Below are 19,999 nucleotides of genomic sequence, written 5' to 3'. Positions count from 1 at the left end.
ACATGTCATGTGCAATTATGAACACCATTTGAGCGGTCTGGACGCAAAAACCAGCGCGCGAAGTAGTACGAATGACCCTGCCGAGCAGTATCGCCAGCAGTTTCCAACGGCGCGACCTTGATGCGGCCCAATCCACTTCTATCGTAGCGCCGCCACAGTATTTTTCCGCGTCGGGCGCCTCACTGCAACGCATGCGCCGCCCCAGCCACTCGTCCCACTCAACCGTATTCTAGCACACTATAGCCGAAGCGCAGCCACTCCACGAAACACACAGGCAGCTATTTGATGTCTAAAAGATGTCTTGAACGGATAATTCAAAAGTCTAATAGCTGTCCTGGTCAAGACATTTTCTAGCCGTGGACGTCTACAGGTACTTCAGTAAACCCTGCTAACGTTACGGCTTTAGTTCCTTCGGGGCTAATGTTATTTATCTCTTACGCTAAAACTTGGCTAATAAACATCTCGACAAGAACAACTTCAAGAATTGTATTAGACGTTCCCAGAATTGTGTAATAATGACTTTGGAAACATTATGCAGGCTTTTATAAAACATCTTGACGAGAACAAGTTAAAAATTTTATTAGACGTTCCCAGAATTCTGTTATAAATTATAACAGAATTCTGGGGACGTCTAACAAAATTCTTGTAAGGGGGTTTATTAATTAAGCTATAAAATCCTGCATATTGTTCCTGAAGTCATAACGTATAATGGCTTCAGAAACAATATGCAGGCTTTTATAGCTGTTTTAAAGCAGAATTTATAGATTGTCATTCTACAGTGACGTGGTAAGCAAAATTATTGGCCACTTTTTCAGCATACCATGCATCCGTATGCTAGCTTCATAGTACACATTTACTATATAGAACTGAAAATTAAATTGAAGCATTACAATATATTATTTATAATAACTTGCATAAAATTGTTTAACATATATCAAATGTGCAATACACATCCAAAGCCAATGAGCATAACATGCAGAAAAAAAAATTACCTGACCTTGTGAGAAAGCGGCTATAAAGCCGCTTTATTTATTATTTATTTATTTATTTATTTATTTATTTATTTATTTATTATCTTATTGTTTATCTTATCTTATTTATTAGTCAATAATGACTAAAAATTAAACGACATGCAGAATTATTCTACAATTTTTTTTTAATACAGTGAAAAGGTGACCACAGAAAGTAAGACGTAGCTGCAGTAACCACAGCAATCCAGGTCCCTTCCCTCTTGGATACCGCTGGCTGCCCACAGAAGTTCGCTCTGTAATACAACAGTGAAGAAAAAATGGCTTGGCAGCAATGTAGGTGCATATGTAGGCTGTGCAATGAACTAGAATCTTTACGCTGTCATAACCGAAAAACCACAAGTTCTGTAGTTTCTGGTGGTTGCGTTTCAATTGAAATCCCATAACTTATTCGTGGTTTTCATTTATTATTAATATTTAAGAAAGAAGCATGGGAAATTTCATCGAAAATATGGGTTTTTTTTAGGTTACAAGCGTTTGCGCAAAAGAAAAAAAATTGCCGCGTATCTGCGTGCTTCGCTGCAAATGTCGTCGAAAGACGATATTCTTCTGCCGGCCGTACTACACGAGTGCTGGTCTGATCCGCGGCCACCCGTGATGCTGTTCTCGTACCATTTCCGTCCTGGCATGATAAATGCAATGGAGGTTTGTTTGAACAGATTTCATTTTACCGCATTATTTCATCAAGCGGCCATTTATGTATTGCCCTGCCTCAGACAGCGCTTCCTTTATGTTGAATCGGCCGCATGTGGCTGGCATTGATAAAATTGAGGAGGTGCTACGTGAGACATGGACGTCATCTGGCAATACATCGGGAAACATGAGCTTGTGCAGAAGGTTTCCTTCCTCCATGGCAGAGGGCGCTCGTCGGCGCGCAGTCGGGAAACGTCGTTCGTCGGCGCGCATAGCATGGCATTTTCAGCGCAGCTTAAGAAACTAGGGTCTTTAGAGTTACGTATCTATGTATTTTCTATTAAATGAACACATCTCCTAATACTTACCTAGTGATGTTGCGCCTCAGATATGCGTAATATTTACTTTGTGATCGATAACGTTCACAAGTATGAACAGCCGTACCAGTTTAAGTAGTGTGGGCGGTAAGCAAGTGGTCCAACTTTGGCCGGGTGGCTGAATCGGGTGACAGACAGACAAACAGACAGAAGACAGACAGACCAAATTTTCAGCGTTTAAGTTCCCCAAGAAAGACTATCGTCTTTAAAAAGTGAGTAAGCCGCACTTGATTTACAATAAAGATGTGTGATTCGGAATTTCAAATAGCAACATATGTGCCGTTGTTTTACCTTGGTCACATTTACTTTATAAATTTAAGCAATACTTTCTCTCAATATCTTATGCTGTAGGATGACGTTCAGAATTATGTTGCAGATATGATATAAAAAAGCTAAGTGAAATTAAACTGGCAAATGGTTTGATCCACACACGACTTGCAGTAGGTCATTAGCAGTTAGATTGTTTGCAAACAAATCTCTTACAAGAGTAGGCTACTTTTATTTAAGTAGTGGTGTTGGTGAGTTGTAGCAACAGGTGGGCTTAGCCTGACAAGGCCGGCAACTGCTCCTTCCGAGTGTCTCTTACAATATCCCTGCGGTATTGTACCACATGTCAATAAACCCATTGTCTTCCTAAAGGGACCCTAAACACTTAACTAATCATAGAATGACCTCACTATATTAAAGGACGTCGGCTCACGAATCTCATGCCGCAAAAAGTTTTCCCAATCCTCCAACCATAAGTGAAGTTACCACACCAATGCAAGACTATTTCCCTGCCTGCTAGCGTGCTGGAAGCTACACAGAGGAGAACCCAAGAGAGCAAAGTCCCGGTATACTACACAATGCAGCATACTGCTTCCATCTTAAAGGCCACACGCAGCTAGAATTTCTGTAATCATTCAACTAATTATGTGAAACTCCGGCTTTACCTTCCAGATCCCAAAAGAACGTTCTGCTACATACCATGCATGCAAATATATTCCAGTCTAAACTTCGCGCCAGCACGGGCCCGCCAAAACAAAAGTGACGTGCAAGTTGTAGCAGGTAAACGTATACGTACCGTAAGGAACTGCACCGTATCTGCAGGCGCTGGTCAAGGCCGGAACGTGAGCAAAAGACTTGGGAAGAGAAGCATGAGCACTGGCGAGCGAACGCGAGCATGAGCACGGCCCCCTTTGAATCGCTCGCGGAAACTTCAGCGTACCCCCCTGGTGCGGTCCAAGACACGTGGTCCAAGAGCAGATAGCAGGTCGCTCAAACGGAGCGCACGTTTGCGACTGCGCGCGGCCAGATCTGTTGGTGGCGATAGCTGGTATCGCAATTCCGGCTTCTTCACCGCTTGTTCACGCAAAGGGAAAGGAAGGTACGGCTCTGATAAGGACGCTGAACGGGCGCGCACGTGTGCACCCGGCCGTTTTCTTTTTCTTTTTCTAAACTTTGACATGCTTTGACTGTCGTGACAGACTCATCGAGTGAAATAATCGGAAAGGAATCAAATAACCCCGCAGGCTTTTTCTGCTTGTTCACCCAAAGGGGGAAAGCAGCGAAAGACTATATGATGCGATGTTAACAGATTGCATATGGCTTGTTAAAGTCGCACGGAATGTAACGCTGCGCGTCGGGCACGCGCATTTTAAATTTTTTTCACTTTCACGCGCACGCCCAAGCATGTCGCACATTTTCCGACAAAAACATCTAAAAATGTTCTTGAGTTATACGCTCTCAAGGCGTTCACCAAAGTCTACTCCGGTGACGCCAGAGGTGGGCTGTTACCACAGCTGAAACACAATAGCATATTTGATTAACCGTACTTCCTGCTACATAATGTTTCCAACAACATCTGTTTAACGTCTTCGCGTAGACCAAGACGTCTATAGCCGTTTGTAGCCGTTCCGATAAGTTTTCAAGACGTTTTGTATTTCGTGGGACAACCAGTCGTGAGCGCAGAGCATGGATGGAGTAAATGGATTTTAGATTAGATTAGCAACTTTATCGAAGAATAAAACGCTCAATGGGTGGAGCCCCTAGGCAAGGGCCCCACTGGTTTCCGCGCGCCGTCTTGCTTGTCGGATGATGGCCCTTTGGACCTCTTCCTGTGAACTGGACAGCGCCGCCTCCCATTGTGTATGCTCTGTTATTTCTGTGTTTGTCTTTTGTGCATCTCATGGGCCGTGCATGCCCATGAGATGTGGTATAAGGTTGGCGCGGTCCCGCACCATGGGCATGTGTCCGTATATCTTTCAGGGTGAATTTTATGGAGAATGTTCAGGTTGTTATATGTATATAGGTTTGCAGCTTTCTCCATATAACCTGTTCTTCCTTACTGAGATTCTTATCTGGGGGTAGTAGTTTCACTCTATTCCCTCCGTGATAGTTTAAAATTGCAGAGTAGTTCTGGTCAATCAGGATCAGGTCGTCAGAGGCGTCCTGTGAGCACCCGTGGTGCGTAGCATGCGCACGAGCTGCTCTGTCAGCCTCTTCGTTTCCCCTGATTCTCTCATGACTGGGTACCCATAAAAGGTGAAATCCGGCTCGGGGTTTTATATCTCGTATAATCCTATAGGCTGCGCTGCATACGCGTCCCCTGAGGTAGCATCTGCATGCCGCTTAAGAGTCTGATAGGATGGTTATTTGTTGTTGGTTTGGTTCCGTCGCTTTGGTAGCAAGTGCTATTGCAATTTCTTCTGCTTCCATGATAGTGGCGTTGCGAGTGGAGGCGCTAGTGATTTCTCTGCCCAAGTATAGTCAGTGACAACAGCTACCGCTCTTTTCTGCCTGCCTGGGTATCTTGCCGCGTCCACGAAGCGGGACTTTGGTTTGTCTCCGTGCGTTTTCTCAATGTATGATGCAGCTCTGGCTTCTCTTCTGCCAGCATGTAGAGTTGGGTCCATATTTCTGGGTATGGGCGCCATTTTGATGCTGTTTATGATTCTTGTGGGGATGGGTTTAGCTTGGTTATGTTTTCTAGGAGCTCGTGATACCCGAGTCTGCCAAGGAGTTTCCTACCCGTGGTCGTTTGTGCGAGTCTGCTTCTTTGAGTTATCAGTTGAGCTTCCGCCAGTTCCTCGAATGTATTATGAATCCCGAGAGACATGAGTTTTTCGGTTGAGGCGCACTGCAGAATTTGTAGGGCGATCTTGTACGCTTTCCTTAAGCACGAATTGATCGCATCCCTCTCTGCTTTCGTTAGATGGTAATACGGCAAGCTGTAAATGAAGCGGCTAACCACCAGACTTCTGATCAGCCGAAGGGTGTCTGATTCCTTCATCCCTGTCCTTTTCGTGGCTACGCGCTTCATCATTCTTGCAACTTGTTGTGTTGCCGTCTTGATGAGGTTAAGCCCGTGTTGGCAGTGTTGACTTGATTGTAGCCACATGCCTAGTACCCGAATTGTGGTCTTCTCAGGTATTGCATCATTTGCAATGCTGATTTCCAATTTAAGGGCAGGGTCCGTCGGGACATTACGATTCCCTTTGCCTCTCCAGACTCGTATAATCTCTGATTTCTCTGACGCGCATTGTAGCCCTCTGGCTCGCACGTATGTATCGATTACACAGGCAGCTGCTTGCAATCGTTCTTCTTTTTGACGTAATGACCCGTAGCGACGTAGCCGAAGCGTAGAAAGGACCGTTCGTGAGCGCAGCGCATGGATGGAGTAAATGGAGAAAGAAAGCTTCTCGTTCCTCCATGGTGCAGCGTAATGCGCTGCTGCTAGGCGGTCAGTTGGGAACATGCGTGCAATCATGGATGGACGCGGTGCCATACTTCAGCCGCTTGACGAATTATCTTACCAGTCATCGCTTTACCAAGTCGCCTTTGCATAATCAGCAAGTCGCGAACGTGCTTGCACCGCACTGAAAGCATTAATTACATTGATTTAGGTAATGAATATTTTAGTTTAGAATCAACGAAAGTCGATCAAGTTCGTAGGTATTCTATGAAGCCCGATCTTGCATTGGCTGCACGTTAAATAAACCCAGGTGGTCAAAATAAATCTGGAGTGCCACAATACGGCGTTCCTCATAATTTAGGTAAGGTCTTTCTAGACTTTTACATTCTGCTCAAACACCGCAAAATACAACGGAAGAAGAAAAGGGAAGTACACGGGAGTAGCACTGCTAGCTTCCAGTTGCGCCGGGGCAACAAGTTTTTCAGAGTCAAAACGCGCGAGGATAACTCGCTGCACGTTACATGCACACCACCAGAAAGTCCGAGCCCGGCCCGGGCCCGGGTCAAAAACCGCATGCCGTGCCCAAGCCCGTAAAAAAACTGCCCTACCTGGCCCGGCCCGGCCCACGCCCCGGGCCGGGCCCGGGCTTTCGGGTAAGCCCGAACCCGTGCAGTGCTCTAGAAGCGCGTCGCGATCTCGGTGAACAGCTCCTCTCTGTTATCGCGTGCTTGCGGTACTGTAATTGCTTCAAAATGACTTTGTGCAGTCCCACCCCTGAATCAGCTCAAACAACGTGCGAAAAGGAGTTGAGAGAAACATGTTGAAGACAACCTTAGACATTAGTTGTGAGAACTATGCTGTTGGTACGAGGCACAAACTGCGCAACTTATACCATCTTATCTGTCTGGCCTACCTCTTCCTTTTCTGCACATTTCCCGCTCAGTGTAATGTTCACAACACAACATACTGTCTGTACTAAAAGGAATCGTTACTTTCCATGAATGAAGCAAGTGCTTTATCAAGACAGAAAATTTTTCATTTGGCCTATTTCCTTCACAAGATTCGCATATCTTGGTCATCTTAAAGCACTACCACCGCACATCGGCGTTGTGATAAAATGACCCTACGTAAAACCACGCTTGCTGCATGAAATTCTAAATACAATGCCCGAAAGTTAAGGACGAGCTGTTATAAAATGACGCCATATATAGGTAAATAATTTAGGTTGGGTATTCGTCTGATGCCAGTTCCTACAGCAGTCCAGCCAGAATGGTCGCGGTTGCTGGGCGCAGAGTTTAGACTTGGAGACTGTGTTGGTCTCGTGGTCGTGGTTCTCGTGGCTGTCATCAATCATCACTGTCAGCTTCAACGTCGCTACCGTCGCTGTTATTAGCGAAGAACTCGGTGTCTCCGAGTCTGAAATATTTGTGTCGTTCTCTAGTTAACGTGCACCTAAATCTAAGTACACGGGTGTTTTCGAATTTCGCCCCCATCGAAATGCGGCCGCCGTAGTCGGGATTCGAGCACGAGGTCGCGGGATCGAATCCCGGCCACGGTGGATTCGATCCCGCCGTGGCCGGGATTTACGGCGTGCCTCATAATCAGATCATGGTTTTGGCACGTAAAACCCCATAATTAATTTTTTTCTCTAGTTAGAGCGCCACGGATTTCTTTATCACTCAAGTACTTTCCAGAAATTCATAAAGTTGTAATTAGGTACAACGTTCTTGCCGGCTAGTTGGTTTCATACTTGACGGAAGGTTAAAACTGCGCGCAAAAACGAGGAAAAGTGGAAGGAACACACAATACCCCACGAGTGCAGATTGCCACCTGTTTAATCTTGGTAATCAAAGCGTAGGCTCTTTAAAGCAAGAACCCAGGCTCGTGACCACATCGTCACTCACACATGTGTACATAACATAATAGAGACTTCTACAGACTAACTTCGTAACGCTGCTTGCACCGAATGCACCACAACGGCAACCAATCCATGTTCCTTCCGCTTGTCTTCGTTTTTTCCCGCAGTTTTAACCTGCCGTCATGTAATTAGGACCCACAGTCCCCATATTTCGGGACACGCAAATAAAACTACTGTTAACCACAAAGCGCAACATATTTTCCTCTTTAAACTACTCTAGAATTGTTGTCCGACCTTTCGGCAGAGCTGCAACATAGAAGAAACATCGTGACAGAAACATATTACAGAACAAGTTATTTATTTATTTATTTATTTATTTATTTATTTATTTATTTATTTATTTATTTGTTTGTTTGTTTGTTTGTTTATTTATTTATTTATTTATTTACTTACTTATTTAAAAATACCTTACAGGCCCAAAGGGCATTGAGTAAGGGGGCCGGGTTTACTTAATACAATGAAAGCACAAGCAAACGAGTATAGAACAGGGTTACAATGCAAGTGAACATCAAAACGCAACAACGCAACAGAGTAAATTGCAAAATGTAAAACAAGTTTCCAACGCAAGTGAAGAAAAAAAAATACTGCACAACAGAATACGTTTCCGAAATAAGCATTAAAAGAGCATTTGAGTGCAAGTGAAGAAAAAAAAAAACTAACAAAAACGCAACACATCGCAAAATAAACAAAAAGAACTTAAACGACGAGACCATGTTACAGCACTATTTAACAGAAAATATGTACCTCAAGCTTCTGGCGAAATATGTTAAGGTTATTATCAGAGGCGATATCATCGGGAAGATCATTCCACATGCGGATGGCTTGTGGAAGTGCGGATATGTTAAAAGCGTTCGTAATGCCAAAGATGCGCGTGAAGCTGGGGTGATTATGTAGCCTGCGTGACGTGAAAAGGGGGCGTTCAAGGTGTAACGAGGCTACTTTATTGCTGTAGACGTACTTGTGAAACAAGCATAGGAGAGACATTTGACGGCGGATGGCCAATGGTTGAAGGCAATGATCAAGTTTAAGTTGAGTCACACTTGAATGATTGTCATAGTTCCATGAAACGTAACGGGCGGCTCTGTTCTGAACTGCTTCAAGCATGTTAATTTGATAATGAGCGGAAGGGGACCAAACAGATGAGGCATATTCAAGTTGTGGGCGGACGAAAGTTAAATAGGATAATTTGTGAACGTTTGAGGGGCAATGACGGAGGTTGCGTCGTAGATACCCTAAAGTTTTTGAGGCTTTCGCGCACGCAGCAGTGATGTGTTCAAACCAGGAGAGGCCTGGTGTAAGGTAAACGCCAAGATATTTATAACATGGTGCCCGGGAAAGCTCGTCTCCCTGTATGTGGTAGGAAAAAAATGGAAACGTCACGCTTACGTCCGAAAGAAATAATTTTACATTTGTTAGTATTTAGGGTCATGAGCCAGATGCTACACCAGATAGAGATAATGTTGAGATCGTCTTGAAGGATCAGGTGGTCGTCGAGACTGTTTATTGCTCTGTATAACATGCAGTCATCAGCAAAGATTCTAATACTTGATAATATATCGAATACTTGATGATATATTTGTTTTACTGTTGATGATGTTGAAGATTCAGGCCACACAAGTTTCAACAAAAGGCCAGAGCTCCTCGTGTATTTGTTTTCCTGTCTCGCTGTCAAACTTTTCGCGCTCTCACGCAAGATACTTCAACACAAGCTAGCCCAATCAGTCACGTTATTCTTCTCCCCTACCCCCAGGCACTAAAAACTTCAAAATTCGCGCGGTTATAGCTCCGAAGAGAAAAAGAAAACAATGTTTTTTTTTCTAAAGCTATCAACTGAACCAATAAACTTGCAATGTAAAATTTTAGAAATTTTTGTGCAATTTTTCAGCTGAAAATGTGTTTTTTAAAGCAATTTTGTTGTTGTAGTTCTGCAGTGACTAGTCCTTTAGCAGCTGACAGCAAGTTCACTCATGCCCGCGAAACCGGTGTGGCTTCACATGCTGCAGGTTGCTGCAAGCACTGAAGCTACTGCGAAAGTTGACGAAAACTTCGAAAAAATGTGACGGCGTGCGCGTCTCTGAACCTGCTTGCTGCGTCCTGCGTACAACAACGCCGACTACTCACAGCTGGCGGGTGCGAAGGTAAGTTGGTACGAACTGCAAGCCGCATTTGTTGCGCAGAAGTTTCCTGAACCTTACAGCGGCATTACCCCATCGTACATACCTCGACAGCAAATCGTGATTTGTTCGTTGTAATTTGCTTCCTTCGATGTGCTTGTGCGCTCTTCGTGTGTTTTCTTAGCCAGAGTTGAAACTGAAGTACTGTGAAGTAATATCGTGACTGAAGGCCGGCAGATACGACTGCAGTCGATCGTGTCCTTGCTCACAAATTACAACGCTATTTTAATTTTTTTTTCCATTTATTGTGATTAGCTACCGTGGTCAGTTCATGTTATTTCTAGGCTGTTATTGCTACGCCTGACTTTTTCTTCGGAAGCTTGGTTTTGTTGGCATGGAAAATGATATTGTGAGCGCATTTTGGGCACGTCGTCGTCGTCATCTGTACATTTCACGACGACGCGACGGCTGGCCACTTGGGCTTTCATAAGACCTACGACCGCATCAAAACGCGTTGTTTCTGGCCGGGCCGTTCCACCTCTGTCGCCAAATACGTTGGCTCCTGCGCGTCATGCCAACACAGAAAACGCTCGGCATCCCTTCCAGCCGGTCCTCTGCAGCCTCTACCATGCCCGTCCACCCCCTTCGAAATTGTGGGCATAGACTTGTACGGACCCCTCCCCCCCACTCACGCCCGCTGGTCACCGCTGGATCGTTACCGCAGTGGATCATCTGACGCGGTACGCTGAGACAGCTGCTCTTCGCTCTGGTACTGCCTCAGAAGTCGCCGAGTTTTTCGTGCACGCTATCGTTTTGCGCCACGGCGCACCTCGTGTCCTCCTAAGTGACTGTGGCAAGACGTTTCTTTCGCATGTGCTTCGTGAAGTCCTCCAGGCCTCTGACACCACCCATAAGACCACATCAGCATACCATCCGCAAACAAATGGTCTTACAGAGCATTTTCTTCGAACTTTGTCTGACATGATGTCAATGTATGTTCAACCCGATCACACCAACTGGGACACCATTATACCTTTCGTGACGTTTGCGTATAATACTGCCGTCCAACGTACAACCAATTACAGTCCCTTCTTCCTTGTGTACGGTCGTGCACCGTCTTTCGTCTTGGACACTACACTCCTTTCAGCACCTGCTGCTCCATCCACGTCTCTTCCTGAAGAATTTTCTGCTCGCATCGCTCGCTGCCATGAAATTGCCCGCGTCAACACCGCTACCATTCAGGACAAAAGGAAAATTCACTATGATGCGTCGCGTTGCTTCGTTCCGCCCAGGCGATGTTCTTTTGTGGACACCTGTTCACGCACCGGGCCTCTGTGCAAAGTTTCTCCACAGATATCTCGGCCCCTACACCGTTTTGCAAAGAACTTCGGCCGTTAACTACCACGTCACTCCTGTCAGCTCAGCTACTGACTGCCGCCGCTGTACTACGGAAATCATTCACGTATCTCGCCTGAAACCCTACATTCACCGTACCTACCCTTTCTAGCTTGCAGTCTTGCTGACCGCTTTCCTGAAGGGGGGGAAGTTAGTGTGAGCGCATTTTGGGCATATCGTCGTCGTCATCTGTACATACGACTCATCTTTTGTCTCGTGCGGTGCTTCGTCTCTGACTTGGGCGGCTGCTCGGAAATAAAGGCATCGCATCGACCGACGTCTCCCAATATTGAAACTATGGAAAGACTACTGCACGGCGCTATCGTTTTTGGGCGTACTTCGTACTGTAGCATGGAACGCACGCGAACTGCTATGGGAGTAGATGCCGCTGGAGCTACTGGGGACCAGCTAAGTTTAATAAAAAGCAGGAACTTGCGTTCACACTAGCGTGCATTAATGTTATGAAAAACCCTGCAATGCTGTGACAATTAATAAAGCAAATGTAAAATATGATTGATACTCCTGGTGACGTGTCTTCCAGGTGAAAGACCATGAAATATTACAGCATTTTTACTTCTGAGCCAGAATTTATTATGCTACCTTGTGATGTTTGAGAAATTCTGGTGGCTTATTGAAATTTGCACTCCTCGGTATTGGAAATCCTTAATTTGCGTGCACTGTAGTCGTAGCAAAATAATAGTGCATCGCGAAATTGTCTGCTTCAGTGAATGTCGTCTTAAGTAGAATCTTGTATCAGTTTTATTTTTTATTTTTTTCTTATCCGGGTGGTGCCCCATTGTATCATAGGGAAGATGAGTGACAGGAACTTATCCCACCATAGAAGTTAGCTGTGACGTATTCATGTAGAAGATTCTTAGAAGAAACTGGCAATTTTTTTTTCTTTAGTTGCCCTCTTCCTTCCCCACATCACTTCCTTTTCAAAGGCAATGTTCAAGCACGCGTGATCGAAATTCAATTAATACGCACACCACTCTTCTGGGCTTGCTAATAGACACAGGGGGTGCAGATGGCTACACTTGAGTACGAGATTTTGCCTTGACTTTTAGGTTAAGTTAAATAATGGTATCTTGCAATCACCATCATTAATTAGCCTGATTCTCACTGAACACACTTGTGATTGAAGCCTATAAGCCTTTCTGGTACCATAGTTGCTGCAGTGGTACTGCGGCCACTATGCGCTGGTGTCGAGCATGAGGTCATTGATTTCTGGCAGCAGTAACTGCAATATGATGGAAGCCAAATGCAGACATGCTTTTGTGAAATGCCCGAAAAGAGTGCCGACGCATTTGTGATGAATTTTCATGCGTTCAGTGATGGTCCAGACTTTCTAAACTTCAGAAAAAATACTGGAAACATCACGGTGTCCTGAAAAAATTTACCATAATACTTGTTCCTACGAAGCAGTATTGGTTTTGGTACGCAGTTTTGGCTGCATCATGACATGCACTGGCTCACTCAGTTGACCTGCATGCATAGCTCAAAGAAACATGCGCTGCACTCTTGTCTATCATTTGTGAATGTGATCATATGTACAGTCATACATACAACACCTTCCTACTCTTCAGGAAGAAGGGAATTGAAATGTAAGGCAATAATGTTATGAAAAAAAAAGGGAAATAAAGAGAAGGAGGCACGAGATGATAGATTGCAATAACTGAAATAAAACGACAACAAAGAATACAGCATGGTAGTAGGAACAGATACAGTTACCACAGTTCACACTAACTCCAACACAATATAAAAAAAATAATTGGGACTGGAGAGTAATGTAAAAACACTCATGTGCTTAAACTTGGGCTTACGTTAAAGAGCTCAATGTGGTCAAACTTCATCCAACGACTCCACTTCAGTTCCTTTCGGATCCTGTGAATAAACCAGCCCTCCTACACTGCTAGGTGCCTCCCGAGAACAGGAGCGCACTTGCAGGCCATAGTGGTCGGAGGGAACACTAAACCCAGTGGCACCTTTCGCTTCCTCTAACCTAACCTTGTCCATTATATGCCCCCTTCTGCACACCCTTCTGCAAAGTGGTGTACTCATTGAAGGTCAACCGGTCTCTCTCTGGGGTCTCGCCGGCGACGGGCTTTGCACTCCGAGACTCCCAGCCTGGTGCCACGGCTGGTCTGGCCAAGCGCTGCGTCTGTGCTTTCAGCCAGTGCCCCCTTTGGCTCTGTGCAGTTGTTTGCAGTGCCAGTTTCTGGACCAGCCAACATCCCTTTACGTGTAGTGTCGTCGCGTTGTCTGATTTTATTTGTATTTCTACCAGGAACAAATGGTGGAGGCACGTGCAGAAAGCCTCTAATTTGTAGTTTTCTTTTTTAGTGCTTTGTCTGCGCCTTCTATTCTTGTCGTGTTTCTCTTTCTTTACTTGCATTCAGCTTGATGGGTTCTCCATTCCTTGAAAATACACAAGGCATACCTTTATAAATTGCCCCCGGAAGGTAAACGCAATCAACGCTGCTAAAGGCTTAGGTGTAGCAGGGAGGCTTTGAAAAGGGCCGCGTGTTGCCTGCTGATCTGGAACAGGTCGCAACCCTCCCTGAACGACTGTTTTCTGTCGTGGCAGCAGCTTGCATCCCCATAAACGAGGGCAACATTGTATATTTTTTTTCTTAAAAACCAGGCAATTACTTGTGCTAAGTGTTACACTGAACGACATGGACTCCAAAATGCGATCTTACTGTGAAACTTGAGCAATAACCATGAATCGGTAAGCACAAAATCTCTTTCGCACATTCAAGTGAAATATGCACGTCCATGTAGTGCATACAGCCAGCCTTTTTAAAGGAATATTCACATGAAGACTTTTTTTTCTTGTCTTTTATTTTATTACTTTAGGTAGCTATCGACACATTAGTGTGTTTTAGTTGAGCGTCTTTACGGTCCACTCCGTTCCGAGGTGCCCCGCTAAACCACAGGGGAGCGGCGGGCGATTCACATGCTTTAGTTGTACGTTTAGCGGAGTGGACCTTCCGTAGTTGCTGCGCCCTCTGGCCAAATTCAGCCTAGTGAAACAAAATAAAAAAAAACGTTTTGTCACTTTTGAAAGGTAAGACGAATATATATATAACTTATTCGTTCATGAAGTATCTATACAGCCGCTTGTAATGCGTTACTGGTCCATTTTATCGAGTGGAAAATGAAGCATCGACTTGGTGAATGCCACATGATAGCCAGCGACGTTGCATTCCGCATCCAATCCAATCCTTTCTGATGCCAATGCACTGGCGACGTTTTTGTTAGCTGTGTTCAGTTTATTTCCTTAAACGTTGGAGGTGTATTACACAAGTTATTCGTGCTGACACGACTAGTGCCTCGATGTAAGGTGCCTCGATGCACACGCAAGACAGGGCGCGTGCACCGACCACCCTCACTAGCGAAATACAACAGTGACACTCCGCTTAGGCACCTCGTAAGCGGACCGCGTTTCTCGCTCTGCTCGCCTGCTTGCAGCTAAGCGGAGGGCGCATGCGCATTCGCACTTCCGCTCCACTCAGCAGCTAAGCGGAGCATAAAAACACTAAACTAAAGCTGTCTATTATTTTCGTACGAAGCCTCAGTTCTCTAACAGCACAACAAATAATTATTTACATCTACTTCTGATGCAACCAGTTTAAAATGCATGCCAGGTGCTGTGTGGCTTTGAATGTGAAGCCAGAGGCTGTACGTGTCACCAAAACCAGAGCTGGTAGTCACATGAGATCAGAAGCCACTTGCAAGCGTGCACCAGTCAGCCCAGTGCAGTGGTTGGAGGCTAGACAATGACCGTGTTGCTATAAGCTGGCGACATGCTGCCAAATGTTTTTTTTTTTCCTGTCTTCATTCTGCACTTAACTGCATTCGACATCGGTTAAAGGAAAACTAAAGAGAAATCCAAAATTATTTAGGCTGATGAAGTATTTCAAAACTATTTTTAGGAATTTCATGGTGAGACATTGATTACTAATAGGAAAAATGAAGGTCAAAGTTACATTTTAAGAATTTTGTGCCAAAATTTCAGTGCCAGTATGTCTGTGGCTTTGTGTATTTCAGACTCTTCTCATGTTTGGGCTCTTGTGATTCATTATAAAAGTTATTGAAACCTGCTTAGATCCATCCATGGCTGTTTTAGAATACAGTGTGGCTCGCGTTTCCCCCCCAAAAATAACTAGGCCTGATAAGCCTCCATCAAACCTGATGACACCACATAGAGCTGGTGCACACCTTTCTAAAGGTGGCGGCGGTGCCAGCCGTCTTGCTTCTTTCTCGCGCTACCAAGGCTGTTTTTGTGGTAAAGTGGCTATTTAAGTATTCTCTCAGGGCAATTCACCAATTGCAGCCTAAACTCTTTTAACAGCGGAGCTGTTTAAGATCAAGGTTGAACCATGCCAAGCGTTGATCAGCGCCAGCCACAGGTGGTCGGAGAGTGGTGAGAGAGGAGGTGCTTAGAGAAAGAAAGAGCGACAGACAGAGAGTGAGAGAAATAAATAAAACAAAACTTTCTTGGCGAGGCAGGATTCAAACCCGGGGTAGCCACGGTCGAAAGGTGAGCGTCGTAACCACTGCGCTATACACCCACGCTTGCAGAACATGCATTTATGGGAACCAAATGGTTGGATTGTACTGACGATTGTGATACAGCTTGCTCTGAGCGAGAGAAAGAATATGAGCGCGCGAGAGAGAGAGAAAAAAAAGAGAAATAAAAAACAAACAATATAAACTTTGTGGCGAAGCGGAATTTGACCCGGGTACCCACGGTCTGAAGGCGACCGTCATACCCACTACGCTATACACCCACGCTTGCAAAGCTCCATTGTTTCATCAGATTTCACAAGCGTGGAACTGGCTTAATTTTTTCTCAATATTATCCCTTTAACTTGTGTCGGGTGTTTTCAGAGGTGACGCACCCTCTCATGATGTGGTCCTCACATTCCTATCTGTCAAAGGGAAGAGAATATGGCGGGACAGAAGCACGTAAACGTATCGGTACCAGTGGTGCTGAAAGGTTAAAACCTTGTGTTCCATGGACTGCTGCTGTTCTAGGAAGGCAGGAAGTCCCTCTTGCATCCTGTATCCCATCGAGCACTCGGCGAATGCACTCGGCTTTCAGTGGGACAGTCGTGATACTGTGAACATATATTAGTGGTGTGCGGTGGCACGTGAACACCATCTCCGGTTCTGGTTAAGTATGGTCTCTCCTCCAAGTCTGAAGCAGCGCTACGCTTGGCAAGCATTTTGAATTTATTGCACTAGAAGGTGTTCTAATTAGGTGTTTTGTGCACTCGAGGGATTGATGCTTCATAGGGAAATGAGTATGCTCAGAGCCACCAATCGAAAAAAATTCAATCACAATGTGTCTGCCAATACTTTAAGTCCACTTCTATAACTCCGTAAGCTTGCGTGACGCATCCATACTCATTTAAAATTGTGCTTTTTAGCATACTGCACTGTGCACAGGCATCGTAGTAATGCCCATCGTCTGTGAAATCTGTATTACAAGTCCCGCGTCTTGCTCGCGCACGTAATTCAACAGCACATTGGCCATCGCTCTATCTTGGAATGCTTCAACAGGCATGTGATCGTTGCTCCTCAGTGGAGCATATCACTATGTTTGCATATGGAGGTCACGTGAGCGAGCACTGCTGTTGACGATTGGCCTATTGGACCTATACTCCCGGAAGGAGCATTCTTATTGCAGTTGGATTCCTTTGCGCAATCGCCAAAGTGTCCAGTGACCTGGAAAAGTCGGGGAATTTCTTATTTCAAGGAATAAAGTTGGGAAAAATGACTGATTAACCCCTTCTGTGCCTTGGACGTTCAGGATTAATCTTTACGGTTATGGTAAAAATGTCCAAGGATGAGCTCATCTCATTAACGATACTTTGCATTTTCTAGCAATGCCATGGATGAGCCTAGTTTTGTTTTAGTGCTTTGTCGGGCTTTTGGTAGATGGCAGCAAACACTGCACGGGACAGCGCACGGAGAAGCAAGTTCTTCTCCAAGGAATTAAGACATGTTGTCAACAGGGGTCTTTAAAAATAATTTCGGCATTTTCGGTCAGAATTCGGGATAATAGCGTGGCAGATAGGGTGTTAAATTGCCGATGTTGAAAATTTATGTAGTCGGATCCCTGCAAAGCTATTAGGCTCTTTGCTGCACCACATCATCTTCTCTGCTCAATAATTTTGTTTTCAATCACCGTAATAAAGGAATTGATTTGTAAATTAGATGTAGCATTAACTTCTGGCACAACGTAAGCTTGGCTATGTGAGGTTGGATCCTCCCCCCCCCCCCCCCCCCCCGGTAAACGGGAATTGCGCCACAAGCGCCAGTTTCTCCCTTGGTGCTTGGTAGGCCATGGTTCTGAGAAAATTTTTCTTTAACCCTGCTGTTATGGCAATGGTTTTGTTGATGCACGAGGGGGTACTTTGCGTTCGTGGTACTAGTTGTGCAAAAATGTGGTCAAGGGGGACGAGCAGCTGGCACAGTGCATGCTTTGGAGTGAGGCACCCGACGACGAAAAATACTGTAACGGTGCTGCGAGGGAAGAGGATGGGGCTGCCGCACCAAGGTCACACCATTGGGACTGCTGGCGATACTGTCCAGCAATGTCGTTTGCACTACTTTCTGCGCTTGTATTTGCAATCAGACCACTGAAATGGTGTTTGTAAGTGCATTTGTTGTGTATTTGTGGTCCTAACGATAAATGCCTGTTTTTTTTATAGTTCACTGACACGGAATGTTTGTGAGGAAGCATTCCTTGAGAAATACTCTGTTTAGGCATAAAACACAAATTGTTTCAGGGACCCTTTATGTATTCTTGCAGAAACAATTACTATCCAACATTCCCTTCAACGTTTGCATCTCCCTCCTCTAACAGAATGCAGTTTAATTGGTACGGGTTCTTTTATTGTGGTTGTACCTTGGGCTTCAAAAAGTTTCATTTACCCATACTATACTGTGCTTTGTTCTGTAAGCCACGTTCATTTTTTTTTTTTTTTTTGCTGTTCATTTAATAAAAAAAACCCTCTGTGGTAGCTGAGTGGCTATTCGCATTGCACTATTAAGTTCAAGGTCACGAGTTTGATCCTAGCCACGGCAGCTGCACTTTGATTGGGGTGAAATGCTAAAACGCTCGTGTACTTAGATTTAGGTGCTGCTAAAGAACCCTAGGTGGTCAAAATTATTCTGGAGTCCTGCACTAAGCATGCCTCATAATTACATTGTTATGGGGATAACGTTTATTGAGGAAGTATTACTATATACAAGGTTTAGACAAGCAGCGGCGACAGATGCAAGGCTGTCGTGCGCCTCTGGCCACTTCGTCACCGTCGTCTTTGTCCGACCTACAGTATCGGCCCCTTCATGGTCTGGCACAGAAGACCTCAAAATTGTTCAAATTTAAAAAAGGTTCTTGTGTTCGTTTTTTCTTTCCTAGTGGTGCAGACAAATGAAATAGTACTCTCGAGTCAGATTTGCGTGCCCCCCCCCCCATACAAAAAGGTTTATATTTCATACCAGGATGGATTGCTGTTCACAACTGGACGTCGGCTCAGCTGAGCAGCTTGTAAATTATAAATAGCTGTTTTCAGATATCTGGTTCACTATTAGGGTTTTTTTTTTTTTTTTATTCAGAAAAGGTGCACGGCACCAAAAACAAAGGTGCAGGTGAAGCTGGTTGGGGTGCACTGTTACAAGACCTTGCCTTGCACCCCGGAGAATCAAGGGCCTAGGTGCGGCACACCGCGATAGGTTCAGAGAAACTTGAGATCTTTTCGATTCAGCCAAAGTTCTCTGCACCTTCTGCACCCATTCACGGTGCACTGCACCTAAGCCCTCAATTCTCCGAGGTACAGTGACGCCCCTGCACCCTCGTCCTCGATTGTGCAAGGTGCGAGGTTAGGTGCCACCATGGTACAGTGCACCTTTAAACCTTGTTGCAACGAGGTGTAGCCACTGGAACCACGATCACAGACGATGGTGCAATGGCAATGTGTGTGGGCACTGACGGCAGCCTGACAGAGTTGTTGCTGATCTTACATAAGCTTGGCGTGATAGTCTTTGATGGAGATGCCGAGCTTTATACTACAGCGAGTAACTTTGCTATTATCCCCTGTAAACGTGATAGCGTCGTTTGTATGTGCAGTGGTGACTTTTTTTTTTTTTGCAGATGGATGATGGGTGCGAGTCCTTTGCACGCTGTTACAGCTGGCCTGTATGTTGAACAGTTTGTGCCACACTGCCAAAGCCACGGCGAAAGCCTGGGCGTTTAAGGTGCCCCTGCCACCGGACTTCCGCACAAGTAAAGTGCTGAAGTCGGGAAGCTTGTAGAACTTATTGCTCCGCGGCGATTAAATTAATAAACGCCTTTGTTCATTGTTACGTCGCCATCGTGTCCTCTGCCTGGTGCCCTGGGCACTCGTGAGTCCCTGCAAAGTGCAGTCAACGGCACGCTCTGTATCACCTGGTGCTGGTCTGTAACAACACCAAGTGGTTTTACCACCAATTCCACACATGCTGAGCAGTCCGGAGCTGCAACTTTGTGTTGTGGAAACGCCACGCTGCCGATGCCGTCTTTGCAATGCAACTCTGACGAAGCTTTGTATAGCAGCAGAAAGACTGTTCCTTATTCAACACTATAAGGAGGATTTCGGGTGCATTGGGCAAAAGGGGGGATTAAAGCAAGGCTTAGCATTCGCTTTGTTTGTATTGTATTGCATTTTGTATTCTGCACACAGTAATAAAAAGCAGCTGATAGAGTTCTTAACAGATGCCATCAACATGAGTGAGTGCGCCGTCGCCGTTCTTCAGGTGATGAATGGAAATCACTTGAGAGAGCCTATGAGAGAGTTCAGGAGAAC

General features: G+C 45.1%; 1 long non-coding RNA gene across 1 annotated transcript; it reads left to right on the top strand.

Moving 5' to 3' along the window:
* The first annotated feature begins 9,443 nt into the window (after positions 1-9,443).
* LOC125945823 (uncharacterized) lies at positions 9,444-19,520 on the top strand. The gene is made up of 2 exons (XR_007467146.1): positions 9,444-9,767; positions 19,309-19,520. It is a non-coding gene; the product is annotated as an uncharacterized LOC125945823 (long non-coding RNA).
* The last annotated feature ends 479 nt before the right edge of the window (positions 19,521-19,999 follow it).

This window comes from Dermacentor silvarum, chromosome 5 (assembly GCF_013339745.2).
Source record: "Dermacentor silvarum isolate Dsil-2018 chromosome 5, BIME_Dsil_1.4, whole genome shotgun sequence".
In the NCBI taxonomy this organism is placed as follows: domain Eukaryota; kingdom Metazoa; phylum Arthropoda; class Arachnida; order Ixodida; family Ixodidae; genus Dermacentor; species Dermacentor silvarum.
This window is presented reverse-complemented; position numbering and strand designations above follow the sequence as displayed.